This window comes from Quercus suber, unplaced genomic scaffold (genome assembly GCF_002906115.3).
Source record: "Quercus suber isolate HL8 unplaced genomic scaffold, Cork oak 2.0 scaffold_196, whole genome shotgun sequence".
In the NCBI taxonomy this organism is placed as follows: Eukaryota; Viridiplantae; Streptophyta; class Magnoliopsida; order Fagales; family Fagaceae; genus Quercus; species Quercus suber.
In genome coordinates this window covers 793,366-812,741 of record NW_027069654.1, presented here as the reverse complement: position 1 = coordinate 812,741, position 19,376 = coordinate 793,366, and positions in this window count along the sequence as shown.

Genomic DNA, 19,376 nt, shown 5'->3' with positions numbered 1-19,376 from the left:
ACTCTATAAAATCTTATCACCACATCATCAACTATTTAAATAAATAACTAATGGAGATCTATATAAAAAAAAAATTAAAAAAAAAAGGAGTTAACGTGTCAAAATTACTTTTTTTTTTTAAAAAAAAAAGTAGAACTCAAGGTTGCTACATACCTAAATAAAAAAATAAAAAAATTTAATCAACAAACCAAAGTTAGCGTTCGTGTTATTAAAGATAAAAGCATAAGTTTGTTAGAGTTTGTGTTTGATTTAAATTTTGATGAGATCATTTTTCCTGAAAATCCTATTAAAATTGTTTAGAATAAAGATAAAGATTTTTTAAAATTTAACTCGATCATGGACTCTTTAAAATCTTATCACCACTTTATCAACTATTTAAATAAATAACTAATGGAGATCTAAAAAAAAAATGGAGTTAACGTGTCGAAATTACATCTAAAAAAAAAAAGAGAAAAAAAAGGGAGTTAAAGTGATACATAAAAATATAAATATAAATTAAAAGAAAAAAAAAAAAAATGAAGAAGGGAAAAAAAAAAAGTGAGGAAGGAGAAGGAAATAGCAATTGATCATTTATATTTTGATCATTAATCAGGGAGTATTATAGTTACTTCATTTCAATTCCAAATTTTCAAATAAAATGTAAACAAAGGCTACTAAAGGAGGTAAGGGAAGCCATACTGTTTAACTGTTCACGAATGATTTTGAATGCTTCTTTTGTAGCATAAGGCAGCCCTATCTTTGGATCACAATACCTACAACATGAAATGACAATTCATTAAGAAGTACAATGGTAGAGTATATGAAGGAACCATTTATTTCAAAATTACATTTTTAAAAAAAGGAAGAAAAAAAAAAAGAGTTAACGTGATACATATAAGAAAAAAAAAAGTAGAACTCAAAGAAAGTCAATCATAAATAAACAAAAGAAAAGAAAACAAAGAGGAACTTGCTAAAGATAAAACCTGAAAATTTGTTGGAGCCTCTGACAGTAAATGTCTTTAATATGAAGAAAAAGAAAGGAGGATGTAGAGCTAAACTAAATGTCTTCAATTTGAAGAAGAATGAGAGATAGAAAGTGAGATAGAAACTGCAAAGCGTACGTGAGTTTGTGGGTCTTAAAGTGTAGGAGTTTTAATTTATATATTTATCCTCATTAGTTGGAAACTTATAAGCGAGTATGATGAGGGTATTTTAGACATAAAAAATGAGGAATCCAAACAGAAAAATCCCCTTAAATAGTAGTATAGATTATTAGGCTCCCAATCAATTAGGAAGACTGGAAGAGAGTGCGAAACTAGAACAGCATCCAACTAAATTAGAGAACGTTAGAGATACTGTACTTAGCCTTGAAAACTTATTTTCATTGGTATATGGGGCTTAAAAAAATAAATTGAATAAAAACCCACTTATAATTAGAAAAAGTAAAATTTAAACAATAAAAAAAGTGTAAAATATCATTTTCATTCCTAAACTTTTATAGAAGTTTGTTTTTCATCCTTGACTTTTATAGAAGTTTGTTTTTCATCCTTGAACTTTTAAAAGTTCATTTTTCGTCCTTAAACTTTACAAAACATTTTACTTTTCATCTGTCTGTCTATGACCGTTAATTTATGTCCTATGTGGCATAACAGAATAATGACGTGATATCTGACTTGGACCAAATACTTTTATTAATAAAATTATAGACATATGGCAAAGAGTTATAGGCACACATGGATTAAATATTTTGTGATATGGCTTCCTTTCAAACTGATGAGGCATTTTAAAACAATAAAAAATAAATTCCAGCTCATATTTATGTTAAGAATTTATTAGGATTTAAAATAAAAACTTAAAACACCAAAACATTTATAAATATAAATAAATAAATAAATCAATTCAAGTTGTCCATCTCTAATGATGTTCAACCAAAACTTCCTAGATCTTTCATTCATTTTTTGATGTTTTGGTGGTTTTTTTTTTTTTTTTTCCAAGCCTTACTGACTTCTTTTGGCAAATCTCAAATGCTTCCCAAACTCCAAAACACTCTTTACACTCTGATAGATGTGGGTTGTGTTTGGGTACAAATCTCCTCTCAAGGTATGACAATGGGAAAGGGAAGGAAAAGAGGCTACAATGATTACTCACTAAATAATGAGTAGCTCTCTCTCTAAAAATTTGGGGGGGGGGGTGNGTTTTGGTGGTTTTTTTTTTTTTTTTTGGTATGATTAAGTTTTGGATCTTTAGGGTGTTATATATTGTTAGGCGTGAAGAGAGGAAGGGTTTTTTTTTTTTTTTTTTTCCCCTTCTATTTTTATGAGAAAAATACTAGATCTTCTTGTAGCATGGACTGGTGTGCAAGTGAGGGTAGATTTTTATGAACAATGATGAAAGTCTTTGTAATTCGTAAAAGCCATTATTTATTGGTTGCTAAGAAACCCACTACTTTGTTGTCATTGTCATCATCTCCTTCTTCTTTCTCCATCTCTATAAATTCCAGCAAAAAAGGATGAACGTTTGGATGGATTGAAATGAAACTAATGAGGACATGGGTGGGAGGTGGTTACTGGAGAATAGAGCTTGAATTAGTGCCAACAACAAGAGATTGGAGGAGATGAATAGAAGGCTTAAATTAAGGATTTTGATATTTTTGGTGTTTTGAATTTTTATTTTAAATTTGGATAAATTCTTACATTAAAACCTGACCTATTATATTTTTTTTTTAATCCATGTCTGCCAATAACTCTTTGTCATGTGTCTATATTTTATAAATAAAATAATTTGGTCAAAGTCAGATATCATATCATCACTCTGTTAGGCCACATAGGATACAAACTAACGGACATAGACAGAAGATGAAATTAAAATGTTTTGTAAAGTTTAGGGACGAAAAATGAACTTTTGAAAGTTCAGGGACAAAAAACAAACTTTAATTAAAGTTTAGGGACGAAAATGACATTTTACCCTAAAAAATTCATTTATAATGTTAAGACTTAAGAGATATATATTCATACTTTTAGAAAGCAAATAAATAAATAAAATGGAAATAGGTGGTTTTATATTTTATAGTAGGACAATTGGATTTAAACGATATATAGTATGACTTCTAACATAATAAATAATTAGTTGCTAATTCGTGTTATGCACGGAACCTACCTATTTGTGAGGTAGATTAAAATAAATTTATAAAATCTAAATTTGATTAAGAAAATACACCATTGCATGATTTGCTCTTATATGACTTCAATTTGTGTTACAATTTGATGAAGAAGTCATTGCTTGAACGTGCAATGGCTTACAAAAAAATTGTCAGACAATTTCAAATACTGCAAAAAATAACTCAAAAATTTAGATATTAAAACTTCTTAAAGACCAAAAAATATTAAAAAATTAGATGATTCACTACTTAGAAATTATTGAAATAAAACAAAATATATATGATTAAACAATAGAGAAATATAAGAGAAAGATGGGTTACATTCAAAAGAATAATCTATAACTATAACTATTGAAAGGAATCAAAAGATTCAAAGCTTACAAATTATAGATAAAATATGTGTGTGTGTGTGTGTGTGTGTGACTACACAAATTCAGATGTTAAAACTTGCAAAATGCCAAAAAAGATATATAATTAAAGAATAAGTTATTGAAACAATTCAAAAAATATGACTATTCAAAAGAGAAAAATAAGAAAAGAAAAAAGTACACAAACCCATAAAGCAATAAGTTTTAAATTTTAACGTGTCTAAACTTTAAACAAACCTTATTAGTATGTGGTCCACACTAAAAAATGTTGAGCAAAAGCTCACATTGAAATAATAAAAGCCATACCTCCTCTTAATATATCGTACATAAGCTTTCTGCCCAAAAAAGTATCATACTTTCATATCGTGAGGTGAAGCAAAGACATATGCAACCTTAAATTTCAATTATTGCAAGCTTTTTTATCTTGTAGAAAATGGCTAAAGAGAGTTTGGTAGTTCATATATGAAAATTTCTTTAAAAAAAAATACATGAAAAACAATAATAATATATTTTTTTTTCACAAAGTAAAGGAGAAGAAAATAACAAAAGAATGGTTCATACCTCTACTCGACTTAATAAAAAAAAAAATTTGGTGTTTGCCCTGCTTTTATAGTATCCATGATTAACTTCGCAAATTTGAAGATAAATTATCAACGTTTGAGTTTTAATTTAAGTTGGATTACTAGAGAGATAGAGTTTTACTCCTTGTTAAGTTTAGACTTAAAAGTTCAAATTTGTGCTAAAACATACGAGCTTGTTTAGACCTCCAATAAAAAATTACGGCTAGACTGCTTTATTAAAACTTATCTAAGTGCGGAACAAAAGTAAGAAGCGCAATCACCGAATCTACTCTAGTGCATACACATGAACAATAAATAATAAAAGTAAAGCAAAAGAGTAATGAAATACAAGATAACACAAAGAGTGTTATTGAAGAAGAATCCGAAAAACTCGGTGAAAAACCTTCCGCAACCTTCCAAGTTGAAATCGATCCACTAGTGAATAAGTAGGAGTACACGAATAACAAAAGACCCTCAAGTCTAGTCTACCCAATATACTTGAACGCTATAACTTGATTAGAATGTCATCCAAAGATGCAACAAAATAGCCTTCGAACTCCTATTGGTAATTTTTATTACACCGTCATGCCCTTCGGTCTCAAAAATGCCGGAGCAACATATCAAAGGGCTATGACTGCAATCTTTCATGACATGATGCACAAAGAGATCGAGGACTACGTGGATGACATTATTGTGAAGTCAAAGACCAGAGGAGATCATCTTGCTATCTTACGAAAGGTCTTTGAAAGGTGTTGACTTTACAAGCTTCGCATGAATCTACTCAAATGTGCTTTTGGAGTTACAGCTGGGAAATTTCTGGGATTTCTTGTACACCAAAGAGGCATAGATGTTGATCCTAACAAAGTACAAGCCATTGCTACTATGAAGCCACCTGTAACGCTCACACAGCTAAAAAGTTTCCTTGGTAAACTCTCATACATCTGGCGGTTCATTCCGGGTCTCGCTGCCCTCACAGCTACCTTTGCACCACTGCTAAAGAAGAGGAAACCCTTCTACTGGGGTCCCAGATATCAACAGGCATTTCTCCAACTGCAGCAACTCATGACCAAACTGCCAACCGTGTGTGCACCCATACCAGGGAAACCACTCAAATTGTATTTGGCTACAATAGCGAAGTAATAGGGGCACTCATAGCCCAAGATGATCAAGAAGGGGTAGAGCAGCCAGTTTATTATGTTAGCATGAAATTAAAGGATGCCGAAACCTTTTACCCAAGGGCTGAAAGGGCTTGTCTTGCTCTGATATATGCTGGCTAGCGACTGCGCCATTATCTGCTAGCTCACACGGTATAGCTCTTAACAAAATCTCATCCAATCCACTCAATCTTGAGGTGACTGGTTCTTTTTGGAAGACTAGCACAATGGCTCTTGCAATTATCTGAGTTTGAGATCATAGCAATCACCCCGACGGTTGTGAGGGGTCAAGCCATCGTTGATTTATTGTCAAATTTCCTGGTGAGGATAGCTGGGACATTACTGATGATGTACCTAGAGAGCTGCTAGTAGTTGCATTGGTGGAAACAGCTGGGGCAGTTTGGACTTTACACTTTGATGGATCCTTTACCACTTTTGAAGGTGGGGCTGGATAGTCCTATCCAAAAGTACTGAAGAGACAGTAGGCATGTCATTCAAGCTCGACGTTCCATGCACCAACAACATGATTGAATATGGGGCATATCTCACGGGCCTAGCGGTAGCTCGTGAAATGGGTATTAAACGTCTTTGAGTGATTGGAGACTCAAATCTGGTTATTTGCTAAGCCAGAGGATATTTCGCACTCAAGGAACCATCTTTAGCTCCATATAGAGCTATGGCTCAAAGGTTGGAGGATTCTTTTGAAGAGTTCAATATTGAACACTCCCTAAGGTTCGCAATTGCTTTGCTGATGCCCTAGCCACATTGGGGTCAAAAATCAGATTTGAAGGTGTAACTACAGATGTTACTATTGTGAAAAGGCCAATCCCAGTGGTATAGATGCTGAAGGAAGAATACTCTGATCAACTGTTGGGACAGATAGATTGGCGGTCTTCCATTAAAGAAGCACTATTATCACTGGATGAGAAGGATCATTTTAAAGTACTTAAAGATTATGCGCTAATGGCAGGAGAATTGTATAAAAAAGCTGTATGGAGGAGTTCTAGCTAGATGCTTGAGCCCTGGAGAGTCCACTAAATGATTAAAAGAAGTTCATGAGAAATCTTGTGGCCCCAGCGGTCTGTCAGTCTCTACAGATGCCTCCAGCGGTTAGGCTATTATTGGCCAGAAATGGGCAAACAGGTTGCCACTGTCCAAGAGCAATGGACCAATTGCCAAAATGTCTTTGATCAGATGGAATTATGTGCCGTTCTTACTACCAGCGATTGGCGTGTACCCTTCCTTGAGTATCTCATAGAAGGCATCTTGCTCGACAATCATGAAGAGGCCTACTGCTTGAAAAGTTGGTCACTTGTTATTTTGTGGAAAAAGGTATTCTTTTCAAGGAAGGATTCTATTGTAGAAACCTATCTAGGGTTTTCTCTCTAAATAGCCCTTTTTACTTTTGTGGGTAATAAGGGTATATATAGTATGGGTGAAAGGTAAAAAAGTCACACTTAAAATTCTTTAGGTAGAGAGTTTCACGGATACCATGTGAGATGGCCTGTCTCGTGAAGTACTCGCGAAATGTAGCCTGACACTTAACTCTTCAGCTTTTAGCATGTGCTTCTCACGTGGCCTTTTTACGGGAACCTTTACTCACAAACTTCTTGCAAGCTAGTCGCAAAATTGCACTAATCTTCATTGCATGCTTGATTCTTCACCAACTTAATACTAAACCCAATACAATAAAATCCACAAAAAACAAGGAAATAACTTAATGCAATTATAACACTTTTTGTCATGGAATAAAGCCAACATAAAACATAATTGTAAGTTACAACTTTACAAGACTAAACAAAAATAATTTTGTTTAAAAAAAATAATAATGATAAGTTTGAGTTTAAGTTGGACTTGTTAAAGAGATAAAATTTCACTCCTTGTTAAGTTTGAACTAAATAAAAAATCATTTTATTCAAAAAAAAATGATAATAATGTGGCAAGCTCTGAAGAGGTTAATAAAAAGTCAAAAGTTTCGGTTATATATATATATATAATGCTTAAAATCTTCAGTAAGCTGCACAGTCCTCACGTGCTCTAGACAAAACCTGCACAACATAGAAAAAAGAGAAGACCTTACAGAGAGTACTGGTGTAGTACCGGCCAAATACACTCCGAAAGTTAAGTTAGAGAACTTTTTCACAACTCCAGAGTGCTAGAACTAGGGTCAATTATGCGTACCTTGTTTATGAGGGCTTGGGGGTTTTTATAGTAATGTAGAACCAACTCCTGTTTCTTGGACAGAAAGATCTTTCCTTATAGAAAAAATCCTAATAAATGTACGTATTTTGCGGGATTCTTCCCATATATGGTCTCCATTAACCAGGGGCTATTGTAGGGTGCAAGGTATTTCCATTTAGGATTCCTTGGAGTTCACTTAAGTCGTGTGGGTACCACGTGGCCTCGGTATCCATCGACTTCGGGCCCATGTACCTAGAATCCGTCCGTGTAGGGGGACCATCCGTCACGTGATCTATCTGTCCAGTACCTCAATTCGTCGTCTTATTTTTGATAACCCATTAATTTCGTACAGTCAGGTTTACTTGAACGGATCCGTCAACCTTAATTTTTATCCTCTTCAATATATATATATATATATATAGATAACTATTTAATTAAATATATGTTAATCGATTAACTACTTACTCTAAAACATACTTGTTAATGTTTAAGCCTAATAAAGACTTATTGAAAATTGTCATATGAACTACTAATGTGAGGCTTGTCTATATCAAGAATTCAAGATATATAAAAGGAAAGAGTAGCTAGCTTGTTTAAAAGTAGTGGGTTCCTGTTAACTTAATTGGTAAAGTCTATAATGGTTATACAAGAGATCTAGGGTTTATCTGGCCTACACCAAAAACTGATTAGTGTCTTGATCTAATGAAAAATGACTATCATCACAAGCAGACGTCATAGGTTGAAACTCCCAAAAAAAAAAAGTAAGATATTGTCAAAATATTTTTCTTTTCAATATGCCTAGCTTGATATAAGATATATAAAAAGGAAGAGTGGCTAGTTTGTTTATAAGTAAGATGTTGTTAAAATATTTTTCTTTTCAATATGCACTAGTTTTTTTGGGAAAAAAACTCACACATCATTTTCCCTCTCCTTTTATCTTAATATTTATAGTGAAAAATACAGAAAATCCCCATGTAGTTTACCCATTAAACATAGAGCCCCCCTTGATAATCCTATATGATATTGTTTAATGCATAAACTGTTAATTATATAACACTTATCACAATGGTTTCAAATAACTCAAAGAAAAAAAAATGGTATTATTGTATTATTTTAAGTGAAAATACAACTCTAAATATGGACACATATCATCACATTAACAACTCACTATCTAATTTATATATATTTCAAATTGCTATCTAAGCTTGTAACCTTTCCCTTTCCAGTTTCAAGCCTTGTAACTATTATTACCTTGTAAGAGTTTTGATCTATTATTAAAGCTATATTTTCTTAAAATCTCAACTATTTTTACTTTACTATTTTTTATCTTCAAATCTTACATTAATTCTTTTAACTTAATATATTGTGCACTTCCGCTCATCTTATGGTATCAAAGCCATTCTTTTCAGGCTAGTGATAGTGATATATTGCGTTCTTTGTACTCTGTCTGTTTCTACCCAAACCTTTGATACTTCCTTTCTTGTGTCTTTCTTCTTATCTCTCTTGGCGCCATCGGAAAATGAATTCCCTATACCAAACAATAAGGTCTGTTTGGCTAGAAGAGCGTTAGGGCATGAGAGGTAGAGGGTTGATTAGGGTATGTGTAACGAAATGCAATGGTTGTAAGAATAAACATAACAAGTAAGTGTTGGACCTAGGATATTATGGATAGATTATTTAGATCAAATTCCTCTGTTAGCTCCAGATCTAGTGTCCCTCATGATATTATAAATGAAGAAGATTATTCTATTGAAGAAACTAATTTCACTGATTTTAAGAAATGGTATATTCCTAAAGTTGATACTAAATCCATCTATAAGACTAGTTGGGTCCAATCTACCTTCAATTCTCAGTTTAGTGTTAGAATTGTTGAGAAAACATATTCTATTTCAAGAACTCATGAAAAATGTTGTTTGTTTGATAGAAGAAGTATTAATGAATTCCTTGCTAAAAATTCAGTTATTTGCATATTGGATTAGTTCAAGTTGTTGTTAAACCTCTTACCCGAAAAGGTATTAATGCTTCTATGCTTATGTGCTTAAGAGATGCTAGATTTAAAGATTTCCGTACTGGTATTATTGGCATGATCACCTCATCTCTATTTGATGGTCCTGTTTATTTTAACTGCTATCCTGATCTTACTCTTACTTTGGATGATCCTAATATTGTTAAAGATTTAACTTTAAATATTTTGATATCTGGTTATGATATGGATGAAGGCAGTAAGCCCCTTGCTATCTTTTACCGCATTTATTATAGATTGGTAAATACTACCCTTAATCTTCGTGCTAGATTAAGAGATACTGGGATAAAACTCTGTTAATCCAATGTTCCACTCCTGATGCTAAGGTTCAAATTCCAAAAATGATTCAATGGAAAGATATTAAGCTTCCCAAAGAATGGTTGTTGGAACGAGAAGCTCAACCTGCTAAGTTTGTTTCGGATGAGTTAAATCTTGACCACATCCAACAATATCTTGATGGAACTATTAAAATAAGTTTTGATGATAACAAACCTCTTATGACTAATGAAGGGAGACATTCTTTTGTTGGATCTAATGTTTCTAAAGATATTTCAAAAAGAGATCAAGATCTCAACGAATTTTTACAAAAGAATTTTGAAAAACCTGATTTAAAACTGAAAGAAGTTACAAGTGACAACTCCCAAGTAAGCACTGCTTATTATTCCACAAAAACAAAGCCTCCTTCTAAACGTGGCAAGCATCTCATTGAAGAAGAAGAAGAAGAGACCGAATTTGGGTCTCCAACTGCTTCTGATTTTCAAGCTCCTACTGCCCTCGATTTTCAAACGCCTATTATTCATAGCCAACTAAGAGTTTTAAACAAAGCTTTTGTTATTGATATGGTAGCTTTATTTGATGAGTTTAAATTTGCAAAAAAAACAAAGAAAAAAGAAAACCCTATCATGCTACTTTTGAACAAAACGAAAAAGACAGTGTTACAAGAAAATGGAAAGAAAAAATGCACCAACTGCAAAAACATATTTTGTTATTTTCATTTCATTGAAAACTACTATGTTCCCAAAAATATTTCAAAAAACAATTTGAATACGGTAAAAAAAATCAAATTTTGTTAAAGAAGATAAAACTATTGTTCAGTCTAGTCATCCGCCACTTGACACGTTTATTATTAACTGTAAAGGGACTAAGATAAAGGCCTTCCCTTTCAAAATTGCTAAAATAATTGATGTTAGCACCCCCATTTCTACTGAAACAAAAAAGATTATTGAACAAAACAATTTTGTTAATAATTCGTTACATATTATTGGCCAACAACTCGACCGTATTGAAGAAAAAATTAAAAACCTACTTCTTCAAAAACTGAAAAACCTTTGATTGATTTACCTAGCCAAATGCAAAACTTAAGCCTTAAGACCACCCAGACTAAAACTATTGAAAAAGTTGAACAGAAGCTTTTGGATTTACAAAAAATAAAAACTGAGCAAAATACTTCTACTACCACGGCCCGTGCTATTTCAAAAAAAAAAAAAAAAGAGATTTTTTTTTTCCAAAGATTCAGATTTTGACTCCTCATCCTCTACTTCTAATAAATCTATTTTCAAATTACCTGAAATTAAAAAATTTGTTGGAAAACCCAATCTCATGTCTTTTACAAAAAACTGGTATTCAAAACCTACTCCTCTTGATAAACAGTTCGAAGAAAGATTTTTCCAAACCCAGTTTTCTGTTTCTGCTGATAAGCTTTATGAATGGAACATTGATGGCTTACCTAAACAAGAAATTATTAATAAAATGGGTCATATGTCTATGGGTGCTAGTGCTTATATTACCAACCATAACCTTAACCATGCTGAAATAATTGACCTTCTTACTATCAGTTTTTCTAGAACCCTTTGAGGTTGGCGGGAAAAATATCTTATCGAAGAGTCTAGAGAATCCATCAAAAAGGCTATTAAAAAAGATGATGATGGTCTACCCATTTTTTATGAAAGAATTGGCCAAGGTATTCCTAATGGAGTCAATACTTTAATTTATATTATTATTAAACACCTTGTTGGAACTCCTTCCAATATTTCTTCTCATATCAGTGACTATCTAAACAATTTACTTGTCCTACTATGTTTGATTACAAATGGTACCAAGATGTTTTTATTTCTAGAGTAATGTTTTGGAAAGACTATTTGAAAACCTATTGGAAGGAGAAGTTTATTGCTGGTCTACCTCCTCTCTTTGCTCATAAGGTGAAAGAAGAATTAACTAATAAAAATGGTACTATTAATTATGATGATTTAACATACAGTGATATTTTTAGCACTATTAAAAAAAAACTTGGTATTAACATGTGTAATGACCACAAAATGTTAAAACAATAGTTAAAAATAGTAAAAAGGCTAAATATGAAATGGGTAGTTTCTGTGAACAATATGATTTACTCCACATTGCCCCTTTTAGGCAAAAAGGGAAAAAGAAACATGATAAGGTCCATAAAGATTATAAATATAAAGATATAAAAGACGTTCTACTAAACCTAATAATTTTTATGATAAGAATAAAAATGTCTATAAGAAACATGATAAGCAAAAATCTGGTAAAGGAAACTATTTCAATTGTGAAAAATTTGATCACTTTAGTAAAGACTGCAAACAAAAACCTGGTAAATTGAAGAATAAGCTTAATATGTTAGATATCAAGGATAATGAAAAGAGGATCTGTTTCAGATCCTTGAATCAGTATCTTCTTCATCTGATTCATCAAAAGATGATTTTCTATCCTCAATTGATTATGGCTATCACTCTAACTATAACACCCCATAATTTTGATACCAATAAAATTATTATATGTAAATTATAAAGGAGGCCTACAATTAAATGTATTAAATTGATTTGGGCCTAAGGTATTAAAAATAAGATAATATTATGGAATATGAAGCCAAGTGAGGTGGCATAAGTAAATATATGGGCCTTGAAAACCCTAGCCTTTTTCCTTTTAAGTTACACGTGTATTTACTGTGGTGCTCCTTTTGCTTCAACGACTAGTGAACGTTGCTTTTCTTCACCGTGGCTGTGAGTTGGAGTCTACAGGTATGGTTTCCCACTCTTATAGAAGGCTCTCTTATTTGTTTACCTGATAGAATAATAGGTATGGCCATTTTGGATCTAAATCTATGATTAATTTAATGGGAAAATGGGTACTCTATGGTTATTTTATAATTGTATATAGCCTTACTAATTTCTCCACCATCTGTCATCACCTACACCCTTATCATTGTCCAAATATGTGCCCAGCAATGTTCTTATGTCTTGCGCATCAAGAGAGTTATGGTCATTGGGTGGATGTGTGAGAGACCGCACCCCCGCGCCCATTTTTTATGATGTTGGGCCAAACCCACGTGAATGGATGAGTCGTGTTATTGCCTTTCAAAATGGAGGTTTGACTAGTTATATTTTTCCCTTTAGATTAAAGGTTTTACAATGGAGTCGCCACTTATTTAATTATTGGGATAAATAAATAAAAAACCAAAATTAAAAATTCCCATTTTATTAATTTTCAATTGAATTTATATTGATCATAAGAAAATTACATGGCTTTGGTCCAGATAAATCTAAGATAAAGTACATGGCTTTATTTCCTAATTACAATCTAAAAATTGAAAATTACATGAAAGCATTCGATCTACTAACCCTTGATCTAAGATCGGAAGCTATGTTACAAGGTGGGAAGGTGTTAGGCACCTACCTTGCCCGGTGAAACCGGTCTTCTAGAATATGGTGGCCAACATTCATATCATATCTTCCAATATGTCAATCAATTTACATGTTAAATTTAATGTGGTGCATGTGATAAACCCTAATTCAATTTATTAAACATTGCATTTGGATTGAAAAATAAAATTCTAGTGAATGTTTGTGGATGGTGATAACCTAGATTCAAGGATTTGAAAGAATTATTAAACAAACATGTTTTCATATTTTTGATTTGGATTTAAGATTAAAACTAGTGATATGCATGAATATATGATGAACACCAAGAACATAAGAACATATAAAACAATTAAGAACATTCAAACATATTCAAGGGAATTTAAATGATTACTATCATGCTTTAATCTTAAACTCTCATCATGGCAACACAAAAAAAAAAAAAAAAAAAGGAAAGGTATTATACCTTCATGCAAGATCCATATGGTGGAGGAGGAGACTTTTGAGGGAGGTCCTTGGGGTGGAGGAAAAGAAGAACTAGGAAAGTGAGAGTGAATCTCATTCAATACCTTGAGTCTCAAGAAGACCAAGATATAACAAGACTAGTCAACTTCACTAGAATTCAAGAGAGGGGGTTTTTTTGGGTCTTGGAATGAAGGAGAGGGAGGGTTTATATAGTAATGGTGGAGAGAATATGAATGGAAGGTCATTTAATGAGGGTTGACAAAGAATCATGAACCTAGACCTCATTTTAGCCTTGGGGAAAATTTGATGCATTAAATGGAAAGATTGATGGGAGTGAGGAGCAAGCCAAAATTTGGTTTTCCCGTAGCTGCTATAACAGCCTGTAGAGCCAATTTCGAAAAATCATATCTGACTCGATTCTGATCGGAATTATCTAGTTCTTGCGCTCAAATTGAAGCCCTGGATGTCTAGTTTCTGGGAAAATTAACATTATTCACAAATTCAAAATATTCTGAGAGATATCGATGAAATAGTGAGCAGAGGTCATTTGTTAGAAAATTGTTTCAGCACAATTAACATTAATAGGTCCCAAATTAGCTCCCAATTAACATTAAATAGCTCCAATCACTCCCATTTCAGACTTAATTGGCTCAAAATTTACTCTAACTAAAATATAATTGCACAAATTACTCATTGAATAATTAATGTTTAACTATCTAATTAATTAGGTGTATGCAATCTCATCATAAAATGTAGTTCTAACTAATCAAATTATGACACGTCATTGATCTCAAATTGATTACACTTATAACCAATTGAAAGCAATTGTTCATAATCACATATAATAGGACTAAATTTGTGATAGTGCATCTCAGCCATTAAAACTTGATTTGATGATAACTTTCAATCTGGTGGTCCGTTAAGGCTTATGACCAGTCGATTTGATCATTACAACATCAAAATCATTTTAGTGAAATGAGATTCATGATCTAATGGCCAGAATCAAAATGCATATTTTCAAGGCAAAATTACCCTTTTACCCTCCATGTGAGATTAAATACGGGTTACAAAATGGGATGTCAATAGGATGAACTAAGATATATGTAATATATGGCTAGAAATTGTCCCACGTTTTCAGGGAGGAATGGTGCTTGAAATTGCTTTAATAGCTAATAGGACAATAGGCAAGATTTCATAAAATCTAACCTATCAATATATTAATGTAGAAGGACTTCTAGGCATACATTCTGATCTCAACAATCTCACTTATCATTATATCATGGGAAATGACGTCCTACGGTTATTATTATATTAGACTAGGAGTGATAGAAATAGCTACATGACAAGAAAAGATGTGAATTGTAGATTGATGAGATTTCCCTTATTCGGCCATTTTGAAGTCTTGAATATCCATGATTATATCAATGGAAAAATCAGATTAGGCAGCAGTATTTTTAAGTCCAAAAATCTGATCAAAGTTGAAAGTGTATTGGATAGTTAAGTGAATAAATAGAGGATTTTGGATATATCAGCATTGTCTAGGATAAAATTATTGAAGTGTAAAAGAAAAACTGATTTTAAGTGGGAAATTGTGTATTGATGGACCTATCTTTGGTGTTGCTAGGTTCTAATCCTATTGATTTGTTGTGATTCGGAGGAAGTTGATTTCATATTTTTGCAACTAAGAGGTAAGTGGTGTTTACTAATTTTGGGAGTTTTTCCAAAATAGTGTTGATTATCAAACTATTCTCATATCAAGAAATATGTTGATATTCTATATATAAATTGATATTTTATAAATATTTGATGTGCACATTGACTATTTGTTTTATGAAAAACTTGTGAAACAACCTAAATTTATTTAAACTTGTATGTGTGATATATCTTTATATTTTTTAGAATTATGAATGGATTATTTTTGTGAGCATCTTGAATATGTTTTGAAAACCTATGGCAAGTTGTGATTAAAAGCTCAGTATTGTATTTAGTCCTTAGCAATGGACAATCATACTACAGCTAGTCCTTAGCAATTGACGGTCCAAGAAAAGGGGGACAGTGCACATTTGAGATAGCTCCTTAGCAAGGGAGTATACTATTGAGGATCCAAAAATGAAGCTCCTTAGTAAGGAAATGCACCTTTAGGTTCCAAAGGAACTATCCTTAAGAAAAATGATGTAAAGGAGGTTCCAGTCCCAAAAAGGGGACAGCACAACCTTGTCAACGGGGCATAAACGTTGACCACGAGAAAAGCCTAGGAATTTGTTTATATGATGGTATTGATATATATATATATATATTATGATGACTCACAATGTAAAGATATTTTTTTTATGTGAAATATTTGATAATAAAATATTGATGAGTTACAAGTTATGAATTTGTTGTAAGAATTATTTATTTGAAAGGTTGTTCCCACACCTCAATGTAAGTGAATTCCACTTTTTGAGTTATCTCACCCCCTTCATTTCCCCTTACAGATACATTAAAGGGATTATTGGAGTAGAGATTCTTGGGAGACAGCAGTTACGAACTATTTTGTGGAACTGAGGATTTTATTATTATTTTTATGGCATTAAACATTGTATTGGAGAATTATTTTAAGGATGTTTTGTCTTTGGTAGATTATAATTCTGACATTTGTGATGAGATTTTAGGTTGCTGGTTTCTTCTGTTTAATATTTTTATGGATTATTCAGATTAAATAAACTTTTATTGCTTATGATTTTGGGGCGTCAAACTAACAATGAAACTTCTGATTCCCCTAATATTAAAATTGGTTGTAGAGACTCTTGTTGCAATACTATTAATGTTCTCTCCAAATGGAGACACAAAACAATTAATGTTTTAACCAAAGGAGAAGAACAAGAAAATTTGCTAATAAATTTGATAAACCAAATAGATAATCCTGAGGTAAAAGGAAAATATCTTAAAAAGCTCAAGAAAACCCTGGTTAAGGATGAAAATGATAAAAATATGAAATCAAAAATAAGTCTTGATGAAACTTTGGAAAGATTTAATAAAAAGAAATCCAAAGAGATAACTGTTAATGATTTACAACATGAAATTACTATTATTAAGAAAGAAATCATTGAGCTAAAAAATAATTTAAAAAATGTTAAAAATGATAACTTTGACTTAAAACAAGAAAAGTTACTTTTAAAAATTGATAAACAACTTGATAATGAACAATCGAATAGCGAACCTGATGAGCAGAGAGACGAAGATGACCCCAGCCAACAAGCTTCTCTTTCTAATACTGCTCCTATTGATAATAGACTCAGTCTTATTAATAGATTGATCCCTCCAAAATGGTTTTCAAAAAAGTTAAAATTGTTGTCTACCATGAATATGAATTCATTGTTATTGCTATGATTGACTCTGGTGTTGATATGAATTGCATTCAAGAAGAGATAATTCCTTCCAAATATTATGAAAAACCCACTGAGAAATTGTTTTTTGCTAATGGTACTCAAATGAAAATCAAATATGAATTAAATAATGCTTATGTATGCCATGACAATGTTTGTTTTAAAATTCCTTTTGTTCTTGTTAAAAACATGACTGATAAAGTGATCCTTGTTATTCCCTTCATAAATTCTTTGTATCCTTTTCTTACTGGACATGATGATATTACTACTAACCCTTTTGTGCAAAAAGTCAAATTTAAAATTGCTTCAAAATGTGAAATTGACACTAATGTTTCTTTAAACCTGATTCATGCTAAAACTAAACATCTAAATTTTCTTAAGCAAGAGGTTAGATATAAGAAGATTGTTGAACAACTTGCCGGTAAATTATTATAGTCCAATATTGATAACTTCCATAAAATATTGATCAATGATGTTTATTCTGATATCCCTAATGCTTTTTGGCATAGGAAAAGGCATATTGTTAATTTGCCCTATGTTCAAGATTTTAATGGAAAAAAAAAAATTCCTACTAAGGCTCTTCCCATTCAAATGAATGCTGAAACTGTTGAATTTTGTATTTAAAAAATAATAATAATTCATGATTTGCTTGTGAAAAAACTGATTAGGAATAGTAAGTCCCCTTGGTCTTGTGTTACTTTCTATGTTCAAAAAAATGCTGAAACTAAAAGAGGGACTCCTCACTTAGTTATTAATTACAAGCCTCTGAATAAAGTATTAGAATGGATTAGGTATCCTATCCCTAACAAGAATGACCTAGTACATAGGCTAAGTGATGTTGTCGTATTTTCTAAATTCGATATGAAATTTGGGTTTTGGCAAGTCCAAATCAGTGAAGCTGACAAGTACAAAATTGCTTTCACCACCCCTTTTGGACATTATGAGTGGAATGTTATGCCTTTTGGTCTCAAGAATGCCACCAGTGAATTCCAAAACATTATGAATGATATTTTCAATTCCTTTAGTTGTTTTACCATTGTTTACATTGATGATGTTCTTGTCTATTCCAAATCCATTAATGAACATTGGAAACATCTGTATTCATTCCTTGATACCATCAAAAGCAATAGTCTTGTTGTCTCTACTAAAAAAATCAAGTTATTTCAAACCCATTTCCTTGGCTATGACATTTCTGAAGGACAGATTCATCCCATTGACAGAGCCATTCAGTTTGCTGATAAGTTTCCGATGTCATTATTGATAAAACACAACTACAAAGATTCCTTGGGTCTCTAAACTACATTGCTGACTTCTATAAGGACTTGAGGAAACAATGTAAACCTCTTTTTGATCGGTTACAGAATAATCCTCTGCCTTGGACTGACATTCATACTTCTCTTGTCAAACAAATCAAATCTTATGTTAAAACTCTGCCTTGTCTTTGTATTCCTATTGTTAATGCTTTCAAAATTGTTGAAACTGATGTCTCGACAATAGTTATGGAGGTGTTCTAAAACAACGTGTTTCACCAAATTTATCTAAACAAATTGTTCTTTTCCATTCAGGAGTCTTGAATAATGCACAAATAAATTATAGTACCATTAAAAAAGAAATCTTATCTATAGTATTATGTATTTCCAAATTTCAAAGTGATTTGGTAAATCAAAAGTTTTTGTTATGAATTGATTGCAAAAGTGCTAAATATGTTATAGAAGAGGATGTCGAAAATATTGCTTCAAAACATATTTTTGCTCAAGGGCAAGCTATTTTAAGTGTTTTTTATTTTGATATTGAATATATTAAAGGTTCTCAAAATACTATCCCTGATTTCCTTGCCCGTGAATTCTTGCAGTGCTGCAATGGCAAGTAAAAGGTCCAAACTACCATAGTGTTTTCATCCTCAATGTTGTTACTAAGGAAAAATGGGGACTCCATGACATACATACATATGTGTGTGTGTATATATATAACAATACAATAAAGGCTTAAAAATATTAAAACTTCAACCGGGACGCGGGGGGGGGGGGGGGGGGGGGGTTTAAAATTCAAAAGAAGTGTAAGAAAAAGAAATCATATAGAGTTCTGTGTACTTTTCTTTCTTTCTTCCTTTTTTTTTCAATCTCTCTCCTTATGCCATGCAACACAAAACAAATGAATCAAAATTATCAAAATAAATTTCTTTAACTGAAACTTTACTACCAAAGTTTCAAGAAGTTTAAAATACAACTTTAAATAATAATTAAAAAAAATCCCAAAAGTTTCTAAATAGTAAAAGAAATTTCACTATTTATATTATTTTAATAATCTACGATAATTTTTTGCTTTAACAATGATATATGTCAGGTTTTACATGCCATATTTACACTATGTGGTTCGATGTAAGTATTTTATTTTTATTTTTAGGAAATGTAACATAAGTATTTTATGTTGTACAATTAATGAACTTTTGTCATTTGTAGGTTCTA